This window comes from Pipistrellus kuhlii, unplaced genomic scaffold (genome assembly GCF_014108245.1).
Source record: "Pipistrellus kuhlii isolate mPipKuh1 unplaced genomic scaffold, mPipKuh1.p scaffold_m20_p_3, whole genome shotgun sequence".
Taxonomy (NCBI): Eukaryota; Metazoa; Chordata; class Mammalia; order Chiroptera; family Vespertilionidae; genus Pipistrellus; species Pipistrellus kuhlii.
Window position 1 is genome coordinate 31,017,455 of NW_023425529.1, and position 13,350 is coordinate 31,030,804.

The 13,350-nt window shown below is 45.9% G+C and overlaps 1 protein-coding gene across 1 annotated transcript in view; it reads left to right on the plus strand.

Annotated features, from left to right (window-relative positions):
* The first annotated feature begins 2,176 nt into the window (after window positions 1-2,176).
* The window catches only part of FAR2 (fatty acyl-CoA reductase 2), a 125,607-nt gene continuing 114,433 nt past the window's right edge, over window positions 2,177-13,350 (plus strand). The window contains exon 1 of the mRNA XM_045587882.1: window positions 2,177-2,346. The gene's annotated coding sequence lies outside the window, so the exon portion shown is untranslated. The remainder of the gene's footprint in view (window positions 2,347-13,350) is intronic.

The following is a 13,350-nucleotide window of genomic DNA, read 5'->3' on the forward strand; positions in this document are numbered from 1 at the left end:
TCTTGGAAAAAAATTTAATAATGAAGAATGCCTCAAAAATGCATTGACCGAATTTTTTGCATCAAAATCACAAGAATTTTACAACAGAGGGATTAAAATGCTTCCTGAGCGTTGGGCACAACGGCAACTATATTGTTGATTAAATTTTGTTGTATTGTTTAAATAAATTCGATTTAAAAAAGTATTAGAAAACGACATTAATTATTACTAGACCTAATACTTAGATATGGCAGCCCTAGCAAACTCATGCATTATCCATACACAAATGTAATTTTAATGGTGATAATCAAATTATGATTTTGTATAATGTTGATAGATAAAATAATGTTGTATTTTATCTATTAACATTCCTACTGAAAGTATGTTTTACTTTCTCCTTTATTAATAACTAGAGGCCCTATGCACAAAATTCATGCATGATGCAGGGAGGAGAGGGGTCATCCCTCAGCCCAGCCTGCATATTCTCACAATCTGGGACTGCTGGCTCCTAATTGCTCTCCTGCCTGCCTGCCTGATCACCCCTAACCACTTTGCCTGCCTGCCTATAGCCCCTAACCACCTTTGCCTCGGTCCTGCCTTGGCTTTGTCCAGAAGGACATCTGGAATGACATCCAGAAGGTCATTTGTCTATCTGGTCTAATTAGCATATTACAGTTTTATTTTTATAGATGCTGTAACAAACCTGCAATCTTGTTCATGAGGCATTTCTTTTTTTGTGGATTATTTCCCTAGAATGCATTCTAGGAAATGGGAATTATTTACCAGTCATTTACTGTTGAGAACATTTTTAAAAAGTGACTAAAAATACATTATGCCTTGGAAATTGTGTGCTAAATTGCTTTCCAAAGAGTTGTAGCAATTTACCTTCCACCTGCTGTGATGAGTGGGTTTCAGCATGCTCTCACCAACGTGTGAATGTGTCTTTTCAAGTACTCTCATACACACTTTGAGGACACGTTCAGATTTATTCTTCTGTAGGGAGATGGGTAACAGAGTATGTTTATTTGGTCCTAACTTTTCCTCTCCCTGTTGATTTCAGGCAGTCACCAGAGGAAACGAGCCAGGTGCCTTTAGGCTACACTTTCCTTGACGCGTTTAATTGAAGAGAGTCCAGCAGAAGATAATTCAAAGCCGGTGTAAATTGTTTCAATGCAGGAAATAGCTCATTGCATTCATTCTAACCTTCATGGATTTTATGTCTATCTATGGTGATCGCTGTAATGGGGATGAAGACAGCTGACAGAGCAATACTCCTTTCTGGATTTTCTTAACGTAGCGTTTTTATGCGGGAATTTGCTTTCCACCTGTCCAAGGAATTAGGCTGGGCAGTTGCTGGGTTTCAGCACATCCTGGATGAGACCTGTGACAGCTCCACTCACATGCCTGTCCTTCCCTCTACAACTCCGCCCTGACGCCGATGGCCACGCCTAATCTCCCCCACCCCACCCCTCGCCCCCAAAATCTATCAGGCTAAGAAACCAAACGTCTTTTTGAAGAATCTGAAGGGCCGCTGTTCCTTCAGCAGCATCTTCTCTTCTCCAGTCTCCATCCACCTGCCCACTCCCACCCGCACCGCGGGCAGATTTCGGTCCTCCAACCTGGGGAGGTCTGAGTAAACCACGCCTCCAGCCCCTCCTGGGCGTTCGGAAGAACCCTGTGCTGTGGGTCGGTACGGGGCGTCCCCACAGAGTTTGGAGCCCATAAATACAGAGCATCCCTCCCAGGGAGGGAAGAGGATTGGGGATTGAGGGGTGCAGAAGGGACCAACTGAGTCAATTGGGATTTGGGGCTGCCCATTCTGCTAGGGTGGCTGGGGGAAAGACCTGTTCAGTCCAGAGCCTTTGACCTCGTGTCTGTCTATCTCCATCCTCCCTCCGTCCTCTCCTCTTTTTCTCTCTCCTTCTTTTCCAGACCAGAGAGGGGCGCCTCTCCTGTTCCCTTTCCCCTCACCCACCGATTAAAACACGAGGAGGAGGTGGGAACCCGTGGAGTCATAGTGGCTCTGCCTGGTGCTGAATGAATGAATGAATGAATGAATGGAGGCTCAGGGCGGGACGCAGCGAGCGGCCCCCTGGCCTCCACTGCCCGGCCCCCGCCAGCCCGCGCCCCCCTCCGGCCCGCCCAGGGCCGAGGCCGCCGCCCGGCGGGGAAGGCGGGGGGAGGGTGGCTTCCTCCGCTCCACACCCAGTCTCCCGCCGGATATATAGTGTCACGTTCAAGAGCCGAGAGACAAGGAGCTGTTTCCTGGCGGCGGCGGCAGCGGCAGCGGGAGCACTTCCCGTGGCCCCCGGGAAGGAGCGGATTCGAGGAGCCCCAGCTGAACCCCACCCCGACCCGGAGGAGCAGGTATTCCATCCAGACTGCAGCCCGAGCCCCCGCCCGGGAGGCAGAGCGCGGGCCGGGCCGGGCGGGCTGGGCGGGGTGGGCGCGGGGCCGGCGGGGGCACCCGAGCGTCTCCCAGGCTGAGCGCGCTGGAGCGCCCCGCGGGCAGCTAGCCGTTAGGGCGCCAGCATATTCGCCGGAGTGGGGTACGCAGGGGCGGGAACCGCGGATCGCGAGGGTTACAGTGGGGTTCTGCCCGGGATCGATGGAGAGAGGCGCGGGCTGGGCTCTCCCGGGCCTCCTTGGCCGCGGGCTGTTCCTAGAAAGAGCGCTCCGGCTCCCGGGCCACGTGCGTCCCCGCCCTGGCTGCCCTCCCTGCGCTTCCAGCTTCCCGACCCGAGATCGCTGCTTCGCCCCCCTCTTTTCCCCACCCCACCTAGGGCTGCGAGCGTCCAGACCCTCCCATGCGGGTCTGGCTGGACAAGGTCCGGGGCGCCGGGGCGGAGCCAGTCCTGGTTGAAAGTTTGGACCTTCTCCCTGTGGCCTGCGTTTCTGGGAGGAAGCGGGGGAACGAGGACTGGAAGCCTCCAGCTGGAGTCCATAGCTTGCGGGGAGGCAAGTCCGATTACCCGAGGGAAATCCATTGCATTAAGAGCAATCATGACCACCTGAATCCTAGAAACCATAGGAAGGCTCCCCATGCCTGCCAGCCTCCTTCTCTTTCAGCTGTCGGGATGGGTAAATGATGAGCACTGATTCCTCCATGAGTGAGTTTCCTGGTGTGAGCAACCGAGAAACCGAGGTTCTCGCTGGAACCCAAGAGCTTCGAATCTCTGTTCCCCGTAGGGTGCCCCATTGTGCCATCCACGCGAGGGGAACAGAGTGGCCGGGACACAGATGGGTGATGCTTTTTCTACGTGTGAAAGGGTGCAAATGGAAATGTGAGGATTACACTGTGGATTCAATGACCCATCTCTCTCTCCATCCCCATTTCTGTGAGCTGGAGATTTGGCTGAAGAGCATTTTTAGTCTAAAAGTGCAAAGGAACGGAATATAATTGTGATGCCGCCCCTCACTACAGGAGCAGGCTTTTCAGCAAAATCCACATGTAGGGATATCTGTGTATAGCACCCCAAGAGATGACCAACCCTCCTTTGCTTTTTCTGAGGGCGCTCCTGCACCTGCTTTATTCACCATCCTACCTTACTCCAGTTCCTAACATTAGGTTATAGTTATCTGTAAAACAGATATAAGTAAGCATGAGTTGGCAGATCTTCGGTGATACATTTCACCTTTCTTAATAGGAGAGAATGTGGTATCTAATTACAGAAGATGGAGAACCTTCCTTGAAAGAGGTGAAAATAAATAAAACAGCTCGTGGTTAGGTAGTACTTTGGGGTTTGTAAAGAATGGGCTCATCTGGAATATCTCACTATTTGCTTTCCTATATTTTGAAGATGCATCCTCGAGCGTCTGTCTTTCTGGCAACAGCTGGGCAGCCTTAACAATTTCTTGTTTTGTGCTCATCCCCATGTATTCCTGAAAACTCACTCATCCACCAGCATGCTGGTCCCACCCATGTATTGTGACATGCTGGGGTCTGTGGGAGCATTTGCTGTTGTGGAAGATGCACTCTTAACACTTTATTGTATTAACAGACCACTTTGAAAATCTGACAATAGCCCTAGCTGGTTTGGCTCAGTGGATAGAGCGTGGGCCTGTGGGCTGAAGGGTCCCAGATTCAATTCTGGTCAAGGACACATGCTAGGTTGCAGGCTCAGTCCTTAGTGAGGGGCACGCAAGAGGCAGCCAATCAATGATTCTTTCTCATCATTGATTTTCTATCTCTCTCTGCCTCTTTCTTCCTATCTGAAATCAATAAAAATATTAAAAAAAATTTTAAGAAAATCTGACAATAGCTATGGAATGTAAGAAACAATCATACACACATTAACACAGAAAGTTAAGCAGGAAATTCTATAACATTATAGAATACCATAACATTATTATAGATACCACAACATTAACCAGGAAATACTGCCTAAAATATCAGTTCAGTCTCCTTGATGCCCTGCCACCCAAATGGTAGCCATCAGAGATCCCAGGCAGCCCCAGCTTCATGGCAACATGACCCTGTACTTGGAAGGGCCCCATGTCCTGCTGTTACCTTCAGCTGCCTTAAGAACTTTCAAACAAGGAGCCCCAAATTTTCATTGTACACTAGACCAAGCATGTCAAACTTGTGGCCCGCTTGTGGCCTACAACAAATATTTTTGCAGCCCAGCCAATATAGTGATATGTAAGAAAACATTAATTTTACCATTGCTCTTATTTTATTTTATACTATACTTTTCGAAATAAACATACATTTCTATTAAAATTGAAGGTTAGTTTTTTTGTATTTGTTTTTTTGTGGCCCACATAGCCTTAAACCTTGCTTATTTGGTCTTTGAGTTTGACATGCTTGGACTAGTCCCTGCAAATTCTTTAGCCAATCCTGACCCCAGGTTAACAGCCCTATCTGAGCAACAGCATGATCTCATAGCAATTCTTCAGGGGAATTCTCCAACAGGAGTTATCAGCTGCATACTTACTGTCAGTGAGCCCTCTGAGGCAAGTTTCCTCTCTGACAAAATAAAGACAGCAGACAATAGCTTCTACTCTGTTCATCTTAAAGGGTAGTTGGGAAGACACACTAGGTAAAAAGAGGAAGTAATTGTGAAAATGTTTACTTACCTCGAATAGTTCTATGCTAAGGAAGACAGTATTACAGGCTTTATTTTTCTGCTCCATTTTTAGAAGTAAGTTGAGGAAGGTTGGCTTAGTACATTAAAAGGGTTGCAGATCCTTTATAACCCTTATATTTTGGTGGTGGGGGGGAGTAGCTAAGGTGTTCAGTTTTTTAAAATATTCCTTAAATATCACTATTTGGATAAGATTAGAAATAGTAACTCGAAGTACAGAATAACTTCTTGGATCTCAAAGACACTTTCTGTCATGGACAACAGGGGGGTTGGGGCATGCGTGGGGAGGGGTTTGGGATGGGAATGGGGGGATGAGGACAAATATGTGATACCTTAATCAATAAAAAATTTAAAGTAAAATGCCTATTGATCTTGGATTTGTGTTTATGTATATACTAGGGGCCTCATGTGGGCCCCACGGCCTGGCCTGCAGGGATTGGGCTGAAATGGACTCTCCAACATCTCCCAAGGGGTCCCAGGATTGCGAGAGGGCGCAGGCCAGGTCGAGGGACCCACTGGTGCTCGGGTGCATGCATTGGGTGCATGCACATAGTATCTTTGGTTTGTCTCTTCCTGCCCTTCCCCTCCCTCCTTCCCTCTGAGATTCATCACTCTGTTCCATGATTCCATGCCTGTGGTTTCTGCTTCCAACTGCCCTCTGGCCATGGTGCATCATAGCTACTGCCGGTCAGCCAGTCACTTAGGCTTTTATGTATATAGATAATTTTCTCTTTGTGGCATTTCTTTAATACTGTACATTGCTTCCTATTAAAGTCTTTCTATTAGAGTTTAGAATTTGTCTTTAACATATTTAATTTTTATGTCTAAAAACTTCAGGAGGTTATGCTGTGTTGACAATAAAAATTAAAATGAAATTGCCCTCAAAAAAAAAAAAAAAAAATCAAAGACACTTTCTAAATGAAGTTGATATTCAGACCTAATTCATCCAAATATTGAGTCAATGATTGAATTTTTTTTGAGGATGTAATCCTCTTTATTTCATTTAAGTTTTATAAATCCATATTTTCAAAATCTTGAACAAGTCACTTTTTATATGTTCTAGGGAGACACCTAGCAATATAAAACACACCTATCCCCTTATGGCGTTATCTTCACCTCCTGTAATGCTGAGGAGGAAATGAGACACTGGCAAGTCCTCTGTCTGCACACTCCCCGTAGTAATTACTTCTCCTGACCTCTCAGCTTATCTTTATACCAGCCTCTATTCCCAGTATAATGGCAACACACTCAGAAGGGCAGAGGAAGAAAAGAGAGTGAAAGGAAATGGGTTAAACTCCCACATCAAAGTCTTATAATGGGGGCTCAGAGGGGTAGGGTGGAGACTCCTTTTCATGCAGCTGCCCTGTTTAGGGGCACACTATATACTTTAGGATATGAAGTACCAAGTTCTGTACTTGATAGACTTACGACATCATTGGCAAGACAAAATGTGTAAATAAGAGGTGCTAATAATAGCAGATAAGTTGTTACAAGTCATTATAAGGTTTGGCACAAAATGAAGGGTACAGGAAATAAGTTCAATGAGGTCCCAAGGAGAGAATAAAATAAACTGAGATGATCAGTGAAGCTTTAAGTTCTGCTTCTCGTAGAGATAAATGAGTGAGTCTTCTAGGTGATAGATAGGTATGCAAAACATGAAAATCTGGATGGGACTAAATTTCACGTTAAGAGAAAGCAGGAACCTAAAACCATGAGATAACTTTCCACTGGCTAAATTCATTCATATTCTATATAATAAAGATGTAATATGCAAATGGTCTTTACACTGTGAAGTGTTAACAGCCAACTACTTAACAACCAGACCACAGATCAGCAGGAGGGTGGGGTAGCAAGCTACAAGCAGGCAGCAGAAAGCTAAGGGAACAGGCAGGGAGCAGGCAGGGCAGCAAGCTCTGAGGGGGCGAAGAGCTACAAGAGGGTGGCAGTGAGCTACTGGCACATGGATTCATGCGCAGGGCTACTAATAAGTAAGGAATTATTGAGCCCATTTTGTAACCAGACAGTGCCAATTTCACAGCATATAGCGTTAAATAAAGCAGATATGCTCCCCATTCTTTGAGAACTTAGAGACATTTTAAACATAAACATAAAATAACAAATTGTTGGAAGTAGTATGGAGAACAGTGCTATGGAGAAAAAGACATAGGGGCTGACTCAGATGTGATGCTCTTTAAATTGATATTTGAAAGAAGCATATGAGTTAACTTGGCAAAAAAAAGAATTTGGGGAAAATCCATCTGGACAGAGAAAATAGAAATGGGAAGGCTTTAAGGAGAAGAAGAGGCCAAAAGTGTTCAAGGGACGGCAGGCACCTGTGGCTGGAGTTTGGTGAAGGTTTTGCTGAGAGGCTGGCTATGGGTGCGGGGAGGTAGGCAGGAGCATGGTCATGCAAACCTTCACAGATCTTGATATCAGGATTTTGAATTCTATTTTGGCAGGGAGCCTTTGAAGACTTTGAAGCCAGACATCACCTAGTTTACATTTTAAGGTCTTTATGAGTACCATGAGAGAATGGCCAGAGTCCCGGTGACAGTGCTGCCAGGGCAGACAGAGGGGAGAGGACAGAGAGATGCATTTGAAAAGTAAAATTGATAAAACTCGGTGACATCGCTTCTCGGCCTTTTGGCTAAGATCAAGTGATAAAACTCGGTGACAGAGAGCATGTGAGAGGTGAGCAAGGTGGAAAGAAGTGTGAGAACAAATTTCTTCAATAGATATTGCTGAGTGTTTATAATTTAAAACAATAGGCTCACATGTGTATGATTTAGAACTGGATATAAAGAACCAAAAAATGAAATGAAACCTGCTAACCCTACTTAGTACCTCTAGGAAGTAGGCCAGAGGTGAAGGTGAGAGAGAGGAGGGATGAGGCTTTTGTTTTTCATATTATCACTTGCACTGTTGGGCTTATTTTTAAACCATGTATGCATTTTATAATCTATAATAATTGAAGGGTAATATGCTAATTAGACCGGACAGCCGAACGACCATCCAGACATTCTTCCAGGGCTTCAAGGGCTGGCCACCAGGGCTGTGAGGGCGAAGGCCCTTACACGAATTTTGTGCATCGGGCCTCTAGTGGTTTAAAAGTTACCACCACAACAATTATGGCTCCTGTTTTTCTGGCTTGAGCATATGGATAGAATACAGGGTAATTTCCTAAAATGAAACAACTAGGAGAGAAGGACCTGATCCTCACCAAAGTGGTTTTCCTAAAACATAACTCACTCCCCTGCATAAAACCTTTAGATTCTAGGACATACTTCTGCCACCCCCTCCTATAGTAGTGTTTCCCAAAATGTAGTCTGTAGCTCATTTGTTTCTTGGAATATTAATAACAGTTAAGTGAAAGAGAAAAAAAAAAGCTTTCCTGATTATATAAGCTTAAGAAACACTTGATTCAACATAGTTAAGCAGTTTCTTTTCTTAAAAAAAAAATTTTTTTTAATTGATTTCAGGGAGGAAGGGAGAGGGAGATAGAAACATCAGTGATGAGAGAGAATCATTGAATGGCTGCCTCCTACACATCCCACACTGGAGATAGAGCCCACATATGCCCTGATAGGAATTGAATGGTGACCTCCTGGTTCATACGTTCACTCTCAACCATTGAGCCACCCCAGCTGGGCAGTTAACAGTTTCATTGCAGGAATCCTTAGAGCCTTTAATATATACTAATGCACACTAAGAATCATTGAAAAGTAAGAGGTATTTTATGCCATATTTCCTAAACTTATTTGTCCTTGAGATGCTTTTTTGGTGGAACATCTAACAGAGTCAGTGTTCAGCAGAACATGCTTTGGGAAATGCTACCCTTGTATTAATAGATTAAACCTTTTAACATGCATAGCTCTCTTAACCATCAGCTTCTCTCATTTCTTTCATGCTCCTTAGTTGGAAGAAAGCAGGAGATTAGAATTGACCCTGTCAATTGGCTTGAAATTGATAATGAAAACAATTTCACTATATGGATAAGAGATCAAGAGATAATTCACCTGAAAGATATATAGTCTGGTTGAAAACATTAAAAAAACAAAAACAAAAAAAAACTAGGGCCTCTCGGGATACATTCTGTCAGGTCTAGATTTACATGTGAGGAACCTGGAGCATAAACAGTGGAGAAGACATCACGGGGCCTCTGGTGTTCCATGGGAGGTCTGGGCCCTACTTGATGTTTGTACTGTATTTCTGGCAAAGCCACACCATCCTAATAATTAAAGCGTAGTATGCAAATTGTCCCCTCAACCAGGAGCTCATCCAGGAGTTCGACCAGGGAGCGGGGCTGGCCGGGGGGAAGGGAGGGAGTACCCGGCTAGCAGCTGCTAGGGACCCTACCAGTGCACGAATTTTGTGCACTGCACCTCTAGTGTGAATACAAAGATCATGTCATTTTGCAATGAATCTCAGACATTCTTTCCTGGTCCCCAGTGCATTTGCATGCTGGTGGGGTGGAGGCAGGAATACAATCTGTGACCCAAGAACCGTGAATAGAATGGAACAGAAGGGACAGGTTTACACAACTAGAAAATTGGCTGGGGTTTCACCCATTTGGTGCTCCAGCCCAGTAGCCTGAGGGCAAATTTAGCTCCCTCCTGTTTTTGATATAATATCTGAACTAAGAATGACTTTTGTACATTTTTTTTTTACTTTTTTTTTTTATAAGAGAACCTTTATTTGGTTAATCACAGAGGTATAAAAGGTATTTCCTAGAAATGGGATTAAGAAACAAGATTTAGAGGTAAAGGAAGGGCCCGAGGAGCTTGGGAGTGAAGAAGGTAATGGTAACCTGCCTGGGCCAGGGAGGGGGAGTGGAGTGGGGAAAAGGGAAAAGCATAGGCCGGGGTGTGAGCTCCTGGAAGGTAGAGCACACAGGGTCCTCCATCCTAGCGGTTTTAAGGAAAGGTCCCAGGAGATCTCAATAGACTATTCAACAGTTTTCCAGGTGTGTGCTCTCAGGGTTGTGGGCTTCGCTGATTGATTAGCTGGCACCAGGGCAAGGTAATTATCCAATATATCTGGTCCTGAGGTCAGCCTTGGAGTCACTGGTCTGGTTTTGCTGCCTTTCTTGACCTGGAGCTGAAATACAACTTCCCATCCTAACTGAGAAACCTACCTTTAAAAAAAGAATGTGTTTCAGGTGAGATCATTCAATAAGTATTTATTATTATTATTATTATTATTAAACATCAAAGCAAAGAATATCATGTGGCCAACAATATTCTTTGTTGTGACAGTGAAGAAATTAATTACCATACACTAAGAATAGCATTTGTTTATTGTGCTCATCATTTATTTAACAAGTCTTAGATAATTCTGTATACTTATCCCCTCCAGTTTAGCAAAATGATTTCTGAGCTGCAATTGACAATAGGTGTCCCCCATGGCTTTTGGGCTATTCTCTTGTAATTAATGCATTTTAACTTCCCAGGCTCCTCCAGAAATGACCCCCCACCCCCACCCTCAGAGCACGGAGTTGAGGGGGTGGGGAAGCAAGGGCTCGTCCCTGTGACTCCCTGTAGAAAAGGCAAGGAGCAGTTGTTGGGTCAGTAACATTGGCTGGTGAATAACAGGATGACCATGGGAGGCAAGAATAATATTTCCTCAGCCAAGAAATGAGAAAAAGTCATTGTGAAAATGCTCCACATTGTAGAAAAATAGGGCTTTATTTAGCAGGGGTCAGTGAGAGGACACATTCTACAAACCCCAGGTAGTCTTGAAAACAGGACAATTGGAAATTAGGAAGAACACTAAGTTATGTGTCTGGTCCCAACATACTTGAAAGTAAGTACTTCAAGCAGACTTAGGTCTACCAATACACACTATTGTCAGGAAACTGGAGATATCTGCCCCAGCTGAGTCTAACAGTTCAGTGTGTGCATATACTGAAGGCTTTTGCTTGCTACTTTGAAGAAGGGACATTTATACTGTAAGATGTCCAAATAGTAGCAGCATAGTCTTATCTAGTAACGAAAGCATCTTAAAGATGGATAGTCATCTACCTATATAATATAGGAATATGCATATTAGCCGGGATGCCATAATGTCAGGACTGAACAGCCAGGACCTGAGGCTACATGGCACCTGGTTGGGGCTAGGGACCTCAGCCCATGCCCCCAGCCCAGCGAAGTGTGTGCAGGGGGTGGGTGGGGACTTGACTCTAGATCCCATGGTGTGCTCCAGACTCTGATAGGAGGGAGATTTTCATATACATTTTACTAATTTCCTTTAATCTCTGACACTTCTATTATAGAGAAAGGGCAAATAGCAATTTTAAAATATTTCCTCTAATTTCCTTTTAATGTGCATGAATTTTGTGCACTGGGCCACTAGTCATCTAATAAAAATAGACCCATTTAACAAAAACTTAAGATAATTTGTTCACTTAATTCCACTTGAAACAGAAATGTAAGATACCCTGATAAATATTAATGAAATCAACTTTATGTCCATCTATGTGGTTTTTCTTGTTTGTTTGTTTGTTTGTTTGTTTCTATTACACTGTAAATTGAATCTCATTCCTATTGTGTGTTTATATAAGACCTTCAGGACATATCTGCCCTCAATATAAGTGTGTAATCTAAAAGTTAGACACTTGTTCTAACAAAAGGCTTCAAGAATATTAAAAGCCAATCACAAACTATTCTCAAAGCTGCAGGAATCTTGAATGGTTGAAAAGAGTTCATTTCTTTCATCCAAATGAGCCTCCGCTCAAGGAGGTGCTCAAAAAGAAAAAAAAAAAGAAAAAGAAAAAGAAAACAAAACAAAAGAAAAAGAGGAGGGGCTGGGAGCTTGGGTCACCATGGGGCATGGCCAGCCTGCAAACAGCCATTGCCCTTCACCCAGGCTGGCCAGGCACCCCAGTGGGGACCCCTACCCTGCAGGGGGTTTGGCCAGTCTAAAAACAGCCCTCAGCCCTTCACCCAGGCTGGCCAGGCACTCCAGTGAGGACCCCACCCTGAAGGGCTGTGGCCAGCCTGCAAACAGCCACCAGCCCCTCACCCAAGCTGGCCAGGGACCCCAGCGGGGGACCCCCACCCTGAAGGGGGTTTGGCCAGCCTGAATACAGCCATCAGCCCCTCACCCAGGCTGGCCATGCCCCCCCAACAGGGACCTTCATCCCATGGGGGCCTGGCTGGCCTGCAAACCACCACAGGCCCCTTGCCCAGGCTGCACCATCCCCCAAGGGAGCCCTCACCCTTATCCAGGATACCCTTCAGGGCAAACCAGCCAGCCCCCACCCATGCATCAGGCCTCTATCTATACTAATAAAAGGGTAATATGCTAATTAGACTGGGAGACCTTCTGGATATTCTTCTAGACAAAGCCCTGGTGGCAGGGCCAAGGCAGAGGCAGTTAGAGGCCAAGAGGGGAGGGCATTTATGGGTGACTAGGTCAGGATGGGACGGCAGTTGTGGGTGATCAGGCTGGTGAGGGGTGAGGCCATTGGAGGTAAGCAGACCAACAAGGGGGCCAATTGGGGGTGAGCAGGGTGTCAGTGGGTGTCAATTGGAGGTGATCAGGACAGCAGGGGTAGGGGGGAGCAGTTTACAGTGAGCAGCCCAGCAGGGGGGAAGTTGGGGGTGAGCAGGCCAGAGGGGAAGGAAAGTAGGGGTGAGCAGACATAAGGGGGGGCAGTTGGGGATGAGCAGGCTGGCACAGGGGGCAGTTGGGGGTGATCAGGCTAGTGGGGAGAGCATTGGGGAGAGCTGATGAGCAGGCCAGTGGTGGGGGGCAGTTGGGGGCAAGCAAGCCAGAAGGCAGAGGGGTTAGGGGCAATCAGGCAGGCAGGCAGGCAGGTGAGCAGTTAGGAGCCAGAAGTCCCAGATTGCAAGAGGGATGTCTAACTGCTGATTTAGGCCAGATCCCTGAGGGCTTCTCCACCTCCCCCTGCTCCTGAGGGAAGATCAGGGCAGCAGCCGATGCTCACACCCACTGACAGCACCAGCTGCTGGCACCAACCCCAATCACTTCACGCCATCAGCAAGTGCAAGCAGGGCCAGTGCTGTCAGCACCTGGGAGCAGTGGTGGCAGAAGCAGGGCTGCCCACAGTAAGGGGACAGGAGCCATAGGAGGAGGAGCCAGGTGGGGGTGTGGAGGATGGGCTGAGACCCACCACTGTGCCCACCATAGCCTAGCGGCCCACAGGTCCTTTCAAGGTGCACAAATTCCTGCACTGGGCCCCTAGTTTATTATAATTCTGCATGTGATTTTAAACAGTAGCAGTCTGAACACCTCAGGACTTATAAATTTAGGAATGAAGTCA